The sequence below is a fragment of the Bubalus bubalis genome, chromosome 1, assembly GCF_019923935.1.
Source record: "Bubalus bubalis isolate 160015118507 breed Murrah chromosome 1, NDDB_SH_1, whole genome shotgun sequence".
In the NCBI taxonomy this organism is placed as follows: Eukaryota; Metazoa; Chordata; class Mammalia; order Artiodactyla; family Bovidae; genus Bubalus; species Bubalus bubalis.
This window is the reverse complement of record NC_059157.1, coordinates 194,412,832-194,430,876: the sequence shown is the minus strand read 5'-3', so window position 1 is coordinate 194,430,876 and position 18,045 is coordinate 194,412,832. Positions and strand designations below refer to the sequence as shown.

The following is an 18,045-nucleotide window of genomic DNA, read 5'->3' as shown; positions in this document are numbered from 1 at the left end:
TTTCTGTCTTCAAGTTTACTAATCCTCTCTTCTGGAATGTCTAATCTGCCATTAATGCCATCCAATGTATTTCTCATTCCACATATTAGCTGTCGCCTCTAAAAGTTTGACATGGGTCTTTTTATATCTTTCATAATTTCTAACTTTTTGAATAGATGGAACACAGCAACTGCTTACATGTCCCTGCCCATTAATTCTAACATCTGTCAATTCTACGTTGGTTTCAATTTACTGATACCCCAAGTATAAGTCACATTAACCTACATCTTCACATATTCAGCAATTTTTGTTTGGATACTGGACATTTTTACATTGTTGAGTGCTGGGTTTCTTTACATTTCTTTAAAAAGTGTTGGCCTCTGTAAGGATAAGCAATTACATTCTTTTCAAATTACTGGTGACCCTTGAACAACAGAGCGGTGAGAAGTGCTGACCCCCCACCCCACCCCTGACAGTCAAATCTCCAAGTATAAACTCATAGCCAGCCCTCTGTACCTGCAGTCCCACAGACCGGCCTTCAGTCAACATTTACGGAGATCACTAAGACTATGGAACTCTTTCTCTGCATGCCTGCCTTCTTTCAGAACTCTGCTCCTCCCATCAGAACCATTCTGGCCTCCCTCAACTCCAGTCTTTCTTTCCTCAACTTGTGGGCTTTATCTGGGATCTCCTTCGGTGGCTCAGTGGTGAAGAATCCACCTGCCAACGCAATGGATGTGGGTTGGGTCCCTGGGTCGGGAAATCCCCTGGAGGAAGAAATGGCAACCCACTCCAGTATTCTTGCCGGGAAATCCCATGGACAGAGGAGCCTGGGAGGATACAGTCCACGGGGTCGTAGAGTCAGATACAACTGAGAACACACGCACATCCCTGCAATGAGATCTGAAGACTGCCTCCAGGCAGAAAGCGGGACCATCACAGGGCTCACCGCGTTTGTTTCCCATCTGTTAGGCATCGCAGTTCTGCACTGCCTATTGTTTAATATCCAAAAACAGTTGTTTCATGGATTTTGTCCAGTTTCCTAGCTGTTTACGCTGGGAGGGTAAATTCAGAAAGTTACTGCCCCACAGTAAAAAGCAGAAGTCAAGACTTCTGACAGTAATTTTTAAGTAAACATTTTATCAGATGCCATCCCTAAACATACACACATACATCATTATAACTTAGAATGTGTTAGTCGCTCAGCTGTGTCCAGCTCTTTGCGACCCCATGGACTGTATGTAGCCCATCAGGCTCCTCTAGTTCATGGAATTCTCCAGGCAAGAATACTGGACCAGGTTGCCAGTTCCTCCTCCAGGGCATCTTCCCGACCCCAGGATATAACCTGCATCTCCTGTGTCTCCTGCATAGCAGACAAGATTCTTTACCCACTGAACCATCAGGGAAGCCCCGTTATCACTTCACCCCATCTTTACTTTTATCACAGTATCTATCACTCTTGGTCAGTATGTTAGCTGCTTTCTTGCTTACTCTACACTTCACAAGAGAACGTAAGCTCTGTGAGCACAGGGATCTCACCGTCACCCTGAATATCCAACACACAGAACATACCCTGGCTGCAAATAAGCACTCGGATTCAGTAAAATCATTAAATCAATAAGCAAAATGTTTTACGAGTATTTCACTTAATACATACTGTGAACTCTTCTACTTAGTAAATTCTAATCTAGACACAGATGACTCTGACTCTAGAGAGTTCCTTCAAATTGTCTATTATCGAAACTGGCACCATCTCAGTAAAGGTTCTAGTTGCAAACAAAAGAAACTAACTCTGGCTTTGTTGAAACTGAAAAGGAAGTTATTAAATCGTATTAGGCAACTCACAGAAAACCCCAGGAGGGCCAGGCTGGAAGGCCATATAGTCAAGAACACCCAAAAGGCAAACCAAAGATCTGGTCCAGTGGAGACAACACAGGATTCGGTCCCTGTGACTTGCAGAGACACCACGGACATGGGAACGAAGTGCCAGGACTAGATGTGTCGCTGACGGCCTCCAGAAGAGACAGCACGGCCATCCCCCTTCTATGCAGACACGGACTCCGCAAACGGCCTGCTTCTGCAAATCACCGGCTTCTCAGGTGGTGGAATGGAGGTCCCAGGTCATATGAGGGCATTCTAAGTCCCAAAAATGCAGAGAAAGTGAGCAACTGCCTTTCACAATGGAAGATGTCTACCTCCCTCTCACCTAGATTCTTAAGGTAAAGAATTCCCTAAATGTAGAAAGCTATCAGATGTTCTGGTTTATCATCTGAAAGACTCATGAACTAGGGGCACAAAGTATGAATCCCAGCATACCACACTTTTATCTAGCTCTCCAATTAACAAGTTACAGAAGCTCTATGTTCCTTCTTCTTTTCTCTCTAAACGTTTATTTAACTTTAGGGCCTTTAACTGTTCACTGGATTTTTTATTAGCTAGAAGCAGCAGATGCAAAACACTATGATTAACCTTAAGCAAATTTACTTCCCTGCATCGCAGTTTTTTAACTTAGAAACAGATATTACCAACCACCTGCCAGTGCTAGTGCTAATATTAAAATGCCTAATAATGAATCTGTACAGTGTCTGGCCCATAGCAGGCCATCAATTAATAGTAGCTACTATTCTGGCAGTCATGTATGGATGTGAGAGTTTGACTAAAGAAAACTGAGCGCTGAAGAATTGATGCTTTTCAACTGTGGTGTTGGAGAAGACTCTTGAGAGTCCCTTGGACTGCAAGGAGATCCACCCATCCTAAAGGAAATCAGTCCTGAATATTCATACGAAGGACTGATGCTGAAACTCCAATACTTCGGCCACCTGATGCAAAGAGCTGACTCACTGGAAAAGACCCTGATGCTGGAAAAGATTGAGGGCAGGAGGAGAAGGGGACGACAGAGGATGAGATGGTTGGATGGCATCACCAACTCAATGGACATGAGTTTGAGTAAACTCCGGGAGTTGGAGATGGACAGGGAGGCCTGGCGTGCTGCAGTCCACGGGGTCACAAAGAGGCAGACACGACTAAGTGACTGAGCTGAACTGTTACCATCAAACAGAAGCTTACTTTTTAATAGAAGAAACTCACTGGCTTACATGAACATCTTTTTTTAAAAGTCTGTCAATGTCAACAAGTTGAAGATCTGAGTTTCTATTCTGCACTGGAATTATAATAATCATTATCCTCCTTAGTCCCTACTTGTTGTTGCTGTTCAGTCACCCAGTCGTGTCTAACTCTTCGCAGACTGCAGCACACCAGGCCTCCCTGTCCCTCACCATCCCCGGGAGTTTGCCCAAGCTCATGTTCATTGCGTCAGTGACGCCGTCCAGCCGTCAGCGTATCAGAACTTTTATCTATCTCAAGTAACGGGTTATAGAAGTCCTATGTTCCTTCTTCTTTTCTCTCTCAATGTTTAACTTCAGGGCCTTTGACTGTTCACTGGTTTTTTATTAAATACTATGATTAACCTTAAGAAAATTTACTTCCCTGCATTGCAGATTAGTCCCTATGTAACCAGAAATAAAGCAAAAAGAAGCTTAAAGACATGCTGCCACCAAAACTAAGTTCAAGGAATACATAAATAGATGGACAATGGGATGGCTGGCTGGCTGGAGGCATCAAGCCATGTTTTCTTTTATTAGAGTTCTCTTTAATGAGCTCTAACTCTATTGAAGAGCTTCAAGAGGGCAGGTACCATGTACGTCCATGTGATTCACAACTGTGTCCCAAGGGACTGGCATGGGCCCAAAGAGCCAAAAAATAAAATCTGAATAGTTGCTTTTCTAAATATTTACCACAGAAACTAGTCACTGAGAAAGATTTCAGAACTACTTTAAAACAAATCCCCTTTAAGCTTTTAAAAAGACGATTCACCTGACAAGATCAAAGGCCTCGACAGTTTTCTAACTACGAGAGTCAATTCTTTTGAAAATCCATCCATACAATCAACTTTCCCTCAATCATTCCTGTTCTGTGAAGGAAAAGCAAAGCCAAAAAGTATCCAAACAAACTACTTTCTTTACCTTTCCATCACTTTTTAAATGACATCAAAGCTAGAGCTTATTTTAAATGTGAACCTGACACCTACTGCTGATGCTGGACTGACTTTCCAGATCTAACTGTTGAATGAACCACACTCTGCTGGCTAAAAATTATAAAGAGCCAGGTTGGTTCCCTCCACAATATAAAACTCCAAGTGATCACTCCAAATGACCACTAAGGACTGTATCTACTTCAATAAACTACTAAAATGATGTACTCCTTTAATAAACAGGGCAACATCCTTCCACTCCATCATACAATGCCAAGTTTCTAAGAGCTAGTAGGTATTGATACTTCATACACACTTGTTAAACTAATCCATGAGTAAGTAACTTGGTCTTTTTACTGGCTACATAATTTCCCAATCTAATCTTTTAAAAGGATCACTTTTTTTTTTTAAATGCTCCTACATTCCCTGTTCAACTCTTACTCCAAATGCACATTCCCCTTACGCAATCATTCAGTCCTTGAGACCAACATCAAAATGTGGTTCACTGTTTTAGTACTCGCCATATATGGCAAAGACTTGCTAATGCCCTCGATCGCCGGGGGCGGCAGGGGGCAGAGGTGTGCAAAACAACGCAGCCCCTGCTCTCTGGAGGGGATGAATAAAACAAGCACTAAAAAAATTACCAACTGTGATAAACGTGTGAAAGAAAAGGACAGGGAAACATGAGTTATTAAAAAAGAAGAGGTGACTGGGGCGGGGGGTCTCCTTTCCCTGACAAGAGTGATAACTGAACTGAAAACGAAGGAGAAAAAGAAGTTAACGAAAAGAAAAGGGATGATGGCTGGCCCAGAGGCAGACATCCAAAGACACGGATCCCAAGGCATGGGAGACAAGACTGCCTAAGTCAGCTGGAGCCAGGTCATCCAGACAGCGGGTCCTGAGTGTGCTCTTCACCCTGGAAGTGACAACAAATTACTGAAGAGGTTTGGGGGGGCGGGGCGGGGGGATTTAAGTACTAAGAATTCTTGCTCATCCATTTGCTCAAATCAAATCCCTCGTTCATTCCTATCCATTCTATTGAATTTTATTTCTTGACTTTCCTATATGCCCATATCCTTTATTTCAAATGTTTATATCTTATTCAGCAAATAGCCTTCAAACATATCCCATGAATCCTAAAACTTGTCTTCAAATTCTCCCCTTTGCATAGCTGATTCCAATACTGGTGAGTAACGATGGGCCTTCAGGCCAATTCCTAGGTAAGTTTACCTAGTTTTACTGACATTTTGAACCGTACCACAGAACCATTATAGGGAAATTCAAAAAGTGAAATCAGATTGCAAAATATGCTGGGATCCTAATAATTCTACTACCATTGCTGTTTTGGAAAACTTTAATGAAACAATATTTTGTACCACAGAAGTAATGTGTACCAAAAATAAATGTGTTTGATGTAAAGATGAAGTAAAACACACCACTGCGGTGACAACTGTTCTTTTTCAAGGCGAAATGATCAAATAAGAACACATTTTTCAGCAGACAGTATTTGTCTTTAAGACAGGAGTCCTACTTATACCAAATAAAGTTAAACTTAAACTGTCAAAGGGACTTTTAAAAGTAGACAAAATTTTTGACCTTCAAAAAGCACCACTGAATCTCATTCCGTTTCATAAACTGTGCTCCCTTTAATGAAAATGCCCGTCTGCCCTAGACTGAGTCCATAAGCCCCCGTGAGAGCCAACTGCATCCCAGCGCACAGGGCACGGGCACTGATCCCCGGCCCTAGGGCCACGTGTGGTGCCCAACAGGCACTCAGTAATAGCTCTATCCACCTCACAAGATAAACGATTTTCAGATGATTGGTCTCCCAATAAGAACATATGCAAAAGTAACAGAATAAATGTGATATTTTTCAGGAAAATACCAAGCTACTCAGAATAAATTGAACACACACGTTTAACTACTCCACACTTCTCAGCCCGTGAGCTGGGACACCGCTTCCTCGCTTCCTCTCCAGAATCACTGCTGCCAACGCTGCCTTCCCCCACTGCCCCATTTTGTAGCTCATTTTTAATGGCACTACATTATTTCTACCTGTCAACAAAGGTCCGTCTAGTCAAAGCTATGGTTTTTCCAGGAGTCATGTATGGATCTGAGACTTGGACCATAAAGAAAGCTGAGAGTCAAAGATTTGATGCTTTTAACTGTGGTGTTGGAGAAGACTTGAGAGTCCCTTGGACTGCAAGGAAATCCAACCAGTCCATCCTAAAGGAGATCAGTCCTAAATATTCATTGAAAGGACTGACGCTGAAGCTGAAACTTCAATACTTTGGCCAGCTGATGCGAAGAACTGACTCACTGGAAAAGACCCTGATGCTGGGAAAGATTGAAGGCGGGAGGAGAAGGGGACGACAGAGGATAAGGTGGTTGGATGGCATCACCAACTCAATGAACATGAGTTTGGGTAAACTCCAGGAATTGGTGATGGACAGGGAGGCCTGGTGTGCTGCCGTTCACGGGATCACAAAGAGTTGGACAAGACCGAGCAAATGAACAACAACAGGTTATTTCCACCTGTCACTAACAGAAGGACTGAACTACAGTAATTCTCTCCTCTGTTCTTCCACTCTTCCCTCAGGACCTTACTAGGAAATATTCTCAACTGTTCCCATCAAGCCAATCATTCGACTCCTCAAGAGCTTTACTATACTGCCACCAAAGTTGAATTCTCTCCCTTCTATCTCCAAAACCTGGAGTCCTGCGTCAGGACTTCCCTGGTGGCCTAGCGGTTAAGAATCCACTAACTGTTAGCAGTCATGGTCTTCTTTGTCCTAATTTTGCTGGTATACACACAACTATTTCAACACTTAACAGCTGAGGTCACCAAACCTTACTCATTTTTGTAGTGAAAGCCTCTACCACCACAATTCACATATCTTACAGAGGACAGGCAAAAGTATCCTCAGTTGAAAAGGAACAAGACTCACCTTTTAAAATTTATCAAAGCATTTACAATTTATAAGAACATCATTTTTCATTCAACAGAATACAGAAACATCACAAAACAATTTTAACTAAATATCAAAGAATGAATATTTTGTTAAAGTGTAAAACTTATAGTACACCATAAGATGCTCAAATTCTCTCATTAAGAGGTACAAATTCAAACAATTAGACTGCACCATTCACCTATTAAATTGACAAAAGATTTAAAACTTGAATAATGCCAGTGTTTTTGAGATTTGGGAAACTACACACTCTTAGACACTGCTACTGAAGTATAAATTGGTGCTACTTTTTGGAAGACAGTTAGCAAAACATACTCATATGTACATATACCTGGTGCACCAGCAATTTCTCTTATAAATATGTATCCTCTGGCTAACACTGACAAAAAAGTTACATGTACAAGGATATACACTGCAGCATTATTTAAAAATAGCAAAAGTATGGGCTTCCCTCGGGGTCTAGTGGTTAAGAATCCGCCTGCCAATGCAGGGGACATGGGTTCAGTCCCTGGGCCAGGAAGATTCCACTTGCCTTGGAGCAACGAAGAGTAGCCCCTGCAACGAGAGAAAGTCTGCAAGCCGCAACCAAGACCCAGCGCAGCCAAAAATAAACAATTTTTTTTTTTAATTTCTAAAAATAGAGGGGGAAAATTAAATTCTCTCTAATGGAGATTGACTCAATTGTGTTGCACCCATAACATCAAATACTTCCCAACTGTTAAAAAAAAATACAGGGAAACTCTACCACCTGACACAGGAGTATTTCCAAGATAGAGCAAGACGTTTAAGTTGCAAAACTGCATGCTTAGCAAGACCCCATTTGTTTTTTAAGTACATAGAGTGTACACATACACAATGTCGCACATGAAAAAAAAAACTCGGGATCACACTAAACATACCATTTTGTCATTTGTTGTTGTTCAGTGGCTAACTCTTTGCAAACCCATGATCTGCAGCACGCCAGGCTCCTTCGTCCTCCACTATCTCCCGAAATTTGCTCAAATCTAAGCCCATTGAGTCAGTGATGCCATCCAACCATCTCATCCTATGCTGCCCCATGTTTTGTAACACACGTGTATATACCAAATGTTTATATATACAGTTTACATACATACGTATATAACATTTCTGGTAGGAAAAACTAAATAGCTGTTACTTATGGAGCACAGGCGGGGAGGGCTGGGGGTGGGTGACACCATTCATTCTATAGGGCTGGATCTTTTTTTTAATCATGAAAATAAAAAACTTCTTGATCTTTAAAAACTAAAATTCCCCAAATCAAAATAATACCTTTGAAGTCTGATATGAGACTGCTCAAACAGGAGTCCTAAACAGATGAGAAAGCGCTAGGAGGACACTCCTACTCCAATGACCACGCATTCAGTCAGCCCAGAGGGCCTCAACAAATTATCCACAGTCCCAAGACCAGCACTGACCGGCCAGCAAGGGCCAGCCCAACACTCCCAACCTCAGCCACCAGAGAAGCCTCTGAGCACCGTGCCAGGGCCGCACCACAAGCAGACACTTCTCAAACAGGCCCATCATTCTCCTTGGACAAGGGCACTGTGCCCTAACCTCCCTCCTCTTCCCAAAAGCTATTTTATTAGTGTGGGTGCTCATCTCCAACGTTTAAAATGACAGCAGCTAATTGATGAAGTGTTAACCTGATAACAGATGAAGGCTATTTCCCTAGGAACACTTCCATTTTAAATTAGGGGCTCCAGCTCTTGCCTTAATCTACAGTATGAATTCCACGGTGAGAATGGCAAGCGAATCAGCTGAAAAGGAAAGGAATGATCTGAGGACATGGCCTGCTTTTGCTCCTTCTGATCATGCCAAACCCACACCTCCCTTTCATCTACCCTAATGCACCAACACTAATGATACGTGACTTAAAACCTCAACTTTCCACCTTTAAATATTTGTTGGACCAACTCACAGTATTTTTCTAAGAGTCTCAGAAGACAGTGAAGTGAGCCAACCATTCAATAGCAATGAGCTCACACATAAATAGCAACATATTTGAATGATAGATCTTCCTATAAAATAAAAAATGCAGTTGTACTCTTCTCCTTCCTCTCTTCTGGGGAAAGAACAAAGAACCAAGAGTCGGGAAAACATGCGCTAGCCCCCACCCCCAACCTGCTTACTCCGAGGCACTGGTTAGTCATTTCATTTCTTTGCATCCATTTCCTCCTCTAAGATGAGAAATGAACTATGTCAATGTTTCTCAAAATGTTTCTACTGCATCAGGGATATTTGCAGTCCCAATTAAGACAGTGGATTCCAGCGCATCACCCAAACCTTCAGAAAGACGAGTCTCGGGCTGGGGAGTCCCACAACTCTGACAAGTTCTCCTGAAAACTATCTGAGGCTCATTAGTTCCTCAGGTCTCTACTTGACCTAATTATAGGCTAGTTCAAAGGAATCCTAGACCTTCCTCTTCTGTCAAACCCACAGGAAAAAACAGCAAGACACTGGACAGTAAATGTTTAAATATCACTGCTATGATCATTACAACTTCAGTGACCCAAACACTTAGTGAAAACCTGACAAGATCCTGCAATACTGAATCACACTCTCCTAGTATTGCTTGCTGAGGTTATATACACAAATACACACAAAATGGTCCATGGGACTGCTAAAACTAAATCCAAAGGCCTAGGCTTCAAATACTGTTTACATATAATAGTTACAGCAATCGAGAATCATGTTTCTATCAAAAAATACCTTCAATAAAATAATGTGATATGAGACTCCAAATTCCTTCACTATTGTAAGTTTAGTTACATTAACTCTAATCTGACTACGTATATACATACTGCATATAGTAAGTACTGATAGTCTATTTCAATTTACACACCATAGTTCAAATGATTAATGAGCAAATATGGAATATAAACATTAATTAGTGCAATAAGTTGTCTTTCCACAGTTCATCTCTGTTAAGTTTCTTCCAAAACATCTTAAAGAGTGACAGGCAATGCTTCATAATCCCCCATTCTCCTATTCATCAGTAAAAACAGATTTTCAGGCAATCAGCCACCCTACTGATGACCACATATCCCAGCCTCCTTTGCAGCTACATGGGGCCACCTGACGAAGTTTCGACCAACAGGTGTGAACAAGTCACGTATGCAATTTCCAGGTTCGTCTTTAAAGAAGGGTTGTTCTCGCCCCCATCCTGTTCCTGGACCGTGAACGTGGTGGCGAGCTGTCTTGAACTGCAGGGGCCATGGGGTCCCGTTATGCACAGGAAAGCAACAGAAGGACCCAAGGTCCCTTGTATCTTGGAGCTGCCACATCAGCGTTAGACGACTTACGTGAGAAAGAAAGAAACTCAGCATTTAAGCCACTACAGGCAGAACATGGGCCCAATCTTGTGTTCTAACTAATGCATACAGAAAGTTTAAGTTACTAATGAATACTACATAATAGCTACTTACCAACTCAGTAAAGTTGAAACTCTATAAAGTCTTGGGTAACCTCGCTACTGAAATTATTGCTACTGTACCAACTTACATTTATATGGCATTTTACACTTTTGCAAAGCATCTCATTAGAGTATCTCGTTTCACATTTTTCAAATCCTGGCAAGGGCAGCTAGGGCTTACGCACGGTCGGCATACAGGATTCTAAAGCTCTGAAGCTACTCTGTCCAAGACTGTGCAAGAAGCAGCACTCAGGCCTGGGCTTCAGCACACAGGCTCCTCACCACCCCTCTGTGCACATGCGCGTCCCTCTGCTCCTGCTCTGTGCCCAGCACTGGCGCTACAGGCACTGGAGGCACGGGTACTCCTGTCCAGACAGACCTTACAGTCTAAAGGTACGAGGCAGAGACAGACAGTAAAAGAATACACGTACATATGATGCTGTGCAGTGCTTAGTCGCTCAGTCATGTCCGCCTCTTTGCGACACCATGGACTGTAGCCCCCCAGGCTCCTCTGTCCATGAAATTCTCCAGGCAAGGATTCTACAGTATGTTGCCATGCCCTCCTCCAGGGGATCTTCCCAACCCAGGGATCGAACCCGGGTCTCCTGCATTGCAGGCAGATTCTTTACCAACTGAGCTACCATGGAAGCCCATACATATACATACCTATGAATAATTGTATGGTTACTTTTAGTCAGGGCTGTCAAAAAAAAAAGCCATTGGTAAGAAAGCATGGCCAAGGAATCTTACTTAGAACCAAGTTTGGGGAAAGAAGTAGCATTTATGTTGAGACTGTGAGGATGGGTTGGGTATCAGTGAAGAGGAAAGGAGGGAGAAGACAATTAACAAATGCATGTCTGTTATCTCAGTCTTCACAAGCACCCTTATGGTAAGGATCACCAACCCATCTTACAGATGAAGAAACTGATACTAAGCAAAACCACTGTGCCTTAAGTCCACATTGCCCGTGAGGGGCGGGACTGGTTCAGATTCCAGACCTGCCTGACTCTGGTGGCCCTGCCTGGTACCGCTTCACAGGACAACACGCTCTCCAGTTACCATGCTTCCTCAGCCGCTATCTCTACCTCTGTAAAAAGCAGATTTGGAGTAGATCTCACATTTGAGCATCTCCTTACCCAAATGCAAGTGCTAAATAAAATGCCAACCTTAACCACAAATATCCAGAAAACAAAACAAAACAAAAAATCAACTCTTGTCAGTAAAAATTTTATATAGAGAAACAAAGAGACCTATTTAATGAACAGGGATGTTATTTAAAATAGAATTGATGCTAAAACCAGTTTCATTCCATGTTAAACCAGTTCACTAAGCACCTCTCCGCAAAAGCAACTTAAGCAACTAGATTATGGGGCAATAAAATGAAAAATAACTCATCAAGAGTATAGATACATTTTAAACTATTATGCATCACATATCAGATATGGGCACAAGTCCATCAAACAATAAAAAATTAAAACAAGCAAAACTTTCACAGTATTACAAACTTTTTAAAAAGTCACCTTCTAGAAGAGAGGGTGCATAGCTCTGAGAGAAAAATCAATTGCTAAGAAGCCTAAATGGTTCTATATCAGCAAAATGTATGCCTACAAGGAACCACATTATTTTAGATGTTCAATGTACTGTAAGTTATCTCCAATGAGGAATTCTATCTCACTATGCAACTCTGGAAGAAGGTTTTCAAAGTAAAAGCATAACTTATTTCAAACATCTGGCTGGTTTATACAATGCTGTATTTCCAAGTCATTTTGTTTTCATATTCCAAAAAATGAAACTAAGACCAGCAGCCACTAGGTTAGGAGATGAGACTTGTCTGTAATTACGTAATAAGAACCTTAATTACTTTAGTCATGTGAAGTCAACATTTCACTTTCACATAATCAATGGTAAACTTTACAGCTCTACCTTTACATTTTAACACTGATATAAGGCAAGATTTTGAATGATTTCTTTATTTAGGGGCAACTGGGGAGAAATTTTAGGTAATTTAAAATAATTTGATGATTTTCCCAAGTACTTAAACACAAATTATAACCTCCCCTCCCCAAAATTTTAATCCAAAACTGTGCCAGCTTTGGGTTATGAATTACCGTAATTTCTCTAACCATCAAAACATTGCCCAGTGGCCAAAATAATATATACTAAGAAGTCTTTTAAAAAGCATAACCACTGTGTATACGTAAGGTGCTCATACAAAAGTAATAAAGTTACATGTTTCACTTTGGGCAATGTTAGTGTGTTAGTGTCAAGTTTCAGGGGCCCATGTTTGATAGTTTCAAGAAGTATCTTTACTTCTAAATAGAAAATACAAACAAGTATCTGGAGGTAAAACCACCAAAAAACTCAACAGGAACTAGTGATTCTTAGCTCACAGTTTAAATTACTGATAGGAATACAACAAAATTCTAAGACTAGTAGAATTTTGGGGAGAGAAGAGTCAATCTCTTCATAAAGACTCTGGAAGTTTGGGGGTTCTGTTGAGTTCACACGTTTAAAGTTTTTTCTCAGGAGATGAAAAGAGTAACTGCTTGGGTGTGGGGGTGGGGGTGTAAGAAATGTGAAAGCTCTTTGAAACAAGAGAAAGCAAATGCTAAAGCAAAGAAAATTTGACACACACCTTATGACAAAGAAGAAAGTCACAAATGAAGTCCCCTCTTCTACTGAGCTAGTTTTTAACAGCATGCGTAAGGCAATTCTCTTCTCACTCACAATAAAGTTATTTCCATTCAAATTTTCTCCCCATGACTGTATAGCTGCCAACCATAAACACATACATGAAAACGTCCCTGAGCATCCCAAACTTCTAAGCTATTTCTTTTGCTAGTTTTTGTTTTCAAGTAGTACCCAAGATTCCATATAAATCAGCATCTCCTTTCTTTGTATAGTTTCAAAACAAAATGTATGCCAAAGGTCACACTAATCATGCATTATAACAAGTTATCTTCAATTTTGCTTTCACAGATAATCGTAGGGCTATAAAAACCTATGTAAATTCTTTAAATACCAGTTGCTGCACTTACCACTCCCCACTCCCACATCTCTAAACCATAAACACAAAAACTCCCCATAAATAAAACTCAGGGGCAGACATCAGACAATATTCTAGTGGGGGAAAAAATTCTAACCCAAGGTTGTGTTTGCCTTTTTTTTTTAATCTACATTCCCAAACAAGACACTGCATTACAATGGAATATTTTCATTTATTTTGAATGTTAGTGACCTTAAAAGGCTGGACTAAATGTCTGAATCCCTAGGACACAGTTATGTATGTGTGTGACGTTTCCAGTAAGTCCCACCAAAACAGCTTTAAAAGAAATTTAAGATCCTAAACCTAAATTCCATATTCTGAACAAAAACCAAGATCTCACTAGATTTCCCAGTCCATCTCCTACCCCTACCAATAACGACCATCCACTTCACTAAATTCTACTCAAATCCTTAATCTTTTTTAGATTTCAAAGGAAAGCCTTCACTTTACAGAAAGAGAGGGGATTCTTCTTACTAGGAGACTTAATTTCTGAGCTTATGCCTCTTAGGAAGTTTCTGTACTCAGTTTTATAATCTGGTGTAGACACCGACAGAACTCCTTAACTTCTGGCAAGGTTTGAAGTCTAAATGAATTTGGACAGCCACCATAAACACTATTGCTACTCCAAAGCAAATCCTCCAAAACCAATGGGGCACTTTAAGTGTAAGTCCTACGTCTATTAAAAATCTTAATTCAACTTGCGTAAACTTTTTTCATAACTGTTTCCTTGAAACTATCTTCTTCAGTTTAAAATTTTACCACATGAAATTTTAGTTCTAGTCTCATATTTATATCAGAAAAAAAAAAATTATCCTTAAAGTAACTAATCAAGATGTGGGAAATTTACAAAGCTAAAGGTAACTTCACTGAATTATTTAAACGCCCCCCAAATCGAAATATTACGTATATCCATTCTTAAATACTTCGTATATGTAATGTGTAAGGACTCCCAGGGAAAATTTAAGTACCCAAAGATAAAAAATAACCAAAAATAACTGCACAAAACTTTCTTATGACTCATCAATACTTAAGTGATGACTATAATTAAAATTAAGTGTGAGGAACCAAACGCAGAATACTTTTTAATTCCTTCCATTCAAAAATTGTCTACACAGTTTTCTTCCGAGTTGGGGGGATGGGGGGGAGCTAACAAATTAGTTTCATTAAGAGGGCCTCGCTTCATTCTCTCCTTTCCGCTTCTGCAAACCACAAAAGTTAATTCCACGCCAACACTATACGTGGATACAACCCTGAGTCATTACAACCAAATAGCTCCAAAATGTGCCAGTACTTCTAATAACGAGGTATAAGCTGGTGATTAAAAGCCCCGGCTGGCTACAGACTCCCGGCTTCAGGAGTCCCAGCTGTATGACCTTGGATGAGTCACCGCTCAGTTTCCTCATCTGTGAAATGGGTAACAGTTTCTACCTGAAGGTTAAGAGAGTTATTAATACACGATACTAATCTTTTAACTCGGGAGCGAAAACAATGTTATAAAGGGTGTATTTCCTGACAACCTGGGCCGAATTCAAGAAACAAATGGCGCTGGCGCTCAAGTACTGCACCTAGATTACCAAGATTCACATCATCCAGGGGTTTTGGACGACAGACTCAGCCAAAGTCGTCGGAATCACTCACTAATTCTGTCCCATTTTTAACTATTTCGGACCGGGGAAGGGGGGCGGGGGGAGGCCTTTCCGCCCAGCGTGAAGCTTCCTCAGCCAGCTCCGGCAGATCTAACTCTATAAATAAGACTCCGGCGAGTTTTGTTGCCTACACCCAGGTCTCGATTATTAATTTACGCATCCGCGGCCCTCCGGCACCCTCCGAGGGCTATGCTGCGCGGGTCACCAGCCCTCCGACGTCGAGCGGCCGGGCTCTCACGCGCACAACTTCCGAGCAGGCCGAGGACCCGGGATCCGAGAGCACGCAACCCGGAGGGCCGCACGGGGGGGACCCTGCTCCCCGACCTTCCCCGGCGCCTCGCCCGGCGGCCGGGGGAAGCCCCGTCTCCCCTGTAACCCGTGGCATTGTCCTTGCGGAGGACCGCGGCCGCTGTTCCCACACTGGTGGGGACCGAGAGGAGGGACGAGGGAGGAGCTGGGGGAAGAGGATGAGGAGGAAGAGGAGGAGGAGGAAGACACCCTCCTCCCCTGCGCTCGGGCGACCAGGCAAAAGGTCTGGCGCTTTCTCCCGGCCCCCAGGCCCCGGCTCCCGGGAGGCCTCGGCCCCGGCACCCCCAGCCCTCCGCAACTTTCCCTCCGCTCGCGCCCGCCTCTCCTCCGGGACCGGGGCCTGTCGGGCGCCCTCCCGCCCGCCCGCCCTTTCCCCCCCGCCCCGACCCCGGGCGGGCGGCCGGCCGGCCGGCCTCGAGCCGCGGCGCCTCCTCCTAAAATGGCAGGTCCCTCCCTCCGCCCGACCGGCCTCGGCGCGGGCCCCGGCTGCAGGCCGCAGGGGGGGAAGCCGGGCCGCCGGGCGCCGGGCGGGGCCGCGGCCGGACACTCACCGGGACGATGGCGGGGCGCTCGCGCCGTTCCCTCCGGTGAGTCTCTGCCGCCGGCTTCCCGCCGCCGCCGCCGCCGCTGCGCCCCCGCCGCGGCCTCCGCCGCCAGCGCCGCCCCGGCCGCCTCTCTCTCCGCCCCCGGCGCTCCCGGCTCCGCGGCCTCGGAGCCGCAGCCTCCTCAGGTCTCGCCGCCCGGCTCGCGGGTCCGAGCTGCGCCCGGTGGGGCGGGGGTGTGTGTGGAGGCCGGGGAGGCGGCAGCCCCCCTCCCCGGCAAATACCGCAGTCCCCGGACCCCGAGCCCCGCGGCGCGGCGGGGGCCGCGCGGCCCGGCCCGGCCCGGCGCGGAGGGAGGCGGCGGCGGCGAGGCCGGGCGCCCAGTCGCGGCCGCCAGCAACGGCGGCTTCTTCTTCCCCGAGGTGGATTTTGTAAATCTCACAAAATGGCGCGCGCTCCAAAGCTGCGCAGCGAGGAGCGCCGGGGCCCGAGCGGCGGCGGCGGCGGCGGCGGCTCCTCAGCCAGGAGAGCCCGAACCGCCCGCCCCCGAGTCCCCGCACGGACAGACGGACACACACTCACACTCTCACACACACACGCGCGCACGCACCCTCGCACACGCTCCCTCACACACACACACACACACACACACACTCTCTCTCACACTCACACCGGTCCCGCCCGCTCGCCGGCGGCGGCGGCGGCGGCAGCGGCACCAACAGCAGCAGCAGGAACAGCAGCACAAGCGGCGGCGGCGGCGGCGGCGCCCGCACCCCCCGCTCGGGGTGTCCGCTCTCCTGAGCCCGACCTGGGCCGCGATCAGCAGCAGCGACGGCAGCAGTCTCCCCGGATCCCCCTGCCACTCTCGCCGCCGCCACCCCCGCCTCACTCCAATGGGGCTTTTTATTATTATTCGGGCGGGAAGCGAAAGGGTTTAAAAAAAAACCCAACCAACAAAATGGCGACGGACCGACCCGGTCGCTATAGCAACTGTCAATCAAAACGCAAACCCCCCCCCCGCCGCTGACGTGCTGACGTCCTCCTCCCGCCACCCCCGGCCCCAAGCCGGAGGGCGGGGCCTGTTGCTCGGGCAACGGCAGATTCCGTTTCCCTCCTTTTCCCTGCGTTCCCCCACCCCACCCCCGCCTCCGTCCCCGACCGACCAACCACCCAACCCCCCTCAGGTCACGTGAAGGATAAATTCGGAGCTCGCTACGAGTGTCAGAGGAGGGCGCGTGATTCGCTCGGGGGAGGGGAACGGAGGGGAGACGGCCGGGCTGAGGGGAGGGAAGGGGAAGAGGAAGGCAGGGCGGGCGGGGACCGAGGCGGCGGCCCGGCCTGTGCGCGAGCGCCCGCCGCCTCCCGGGCCGCCCGGCCGCGCCCCGCCCCGCGCGCCGCGCCCGCGCCGACTGCGGCCCCGGGAACGCGCGCGCGTGCCCGGCCTGCGCGCCGCCGGCGCTTCCGCGTCGCGCGCGTGCAGCCCCGCCTGCGCCTGGGTGGGGGAGGGGGCGGGGAGGACCCGGGTCGCCCCCCGCCCCCCGCGTTCCTGGGGCCGGGGCTGCTCACCTGCATCCCCAGGGAGCGCGCCGTCGGCCGCGCCTGCCCGCGGGCTCAGGCTGCGCTCGGATGGACTCGCGTGCCCCCCTCGCGGGAAAAGATGCCCACGGAGGCTGCGGCGGCGGCGGCGGCGGGGGGTGGGGAAGAGGCCGCCTCCGCGCTTCAGACATCTCAGGAATTCCGGACGCTTCGCCCCGGTTCCGGGATGCCCCTGCGGCCGACGCCTTGCTTAAACCTTGGCGCTCGATCTTTGCAGCGGCGGCGCCGGCGTTCAGAAATGACGGACGGAGCCATCATAAGCACTCTAGGCTTTCCCACGGATTTCAAACCCACTCCTCACCCCCCATCCCTTTCAGGGCGCAGCCTTCCTTCCCCATCGGAATGCCCCGAAAATTAATCTGCTCAAAGCGATCACTGTATCCTCTTTCAACTCCCTCATTATCACGCAACAGCTCAGTTTCCAGATTCTCAATTCGTCCACAATTCTTTATTAATATTCTGGCCTTTGTTTCTCTTTATTCTGTCTGTCCCTTC

The 18,045-nt window shown here is 46.0% G+C and overlaps 1 protein-coding gene across 5 annotated transcripts in view; it reads right to left on the bottom strand.

Annotated features, from left to right (window-relative positions):
• The window catches only part of DYRK1A (dual specificity tyrosine phosphorylation regulated kinase 1A), a 148,222-nt gene extending 130,684 nt beyond the window's left edge, over positions 1-17,538 (bottom strand). For 3 of the 5 annotated variants that reach the window (XM_025293869.3, XM_025293882.3, XM_025293885.3), the window contains exon 1: positions 15,964-16,262. The gene's annotated coding sequence lies outside the window, so the exon portion shown is untranslated. Of the gene's footprint in view, positions 1-15,963; positions 16,263-16,762; positions 16,867-17,520 lie in introns of those variants that run through there. The other 2 variants (XM_044948347.2, XM_044948371.2) reach the window with 2 other exon arrangements.
• Positions 17,539-18,045: the final 507 nt, after the last annotated feature.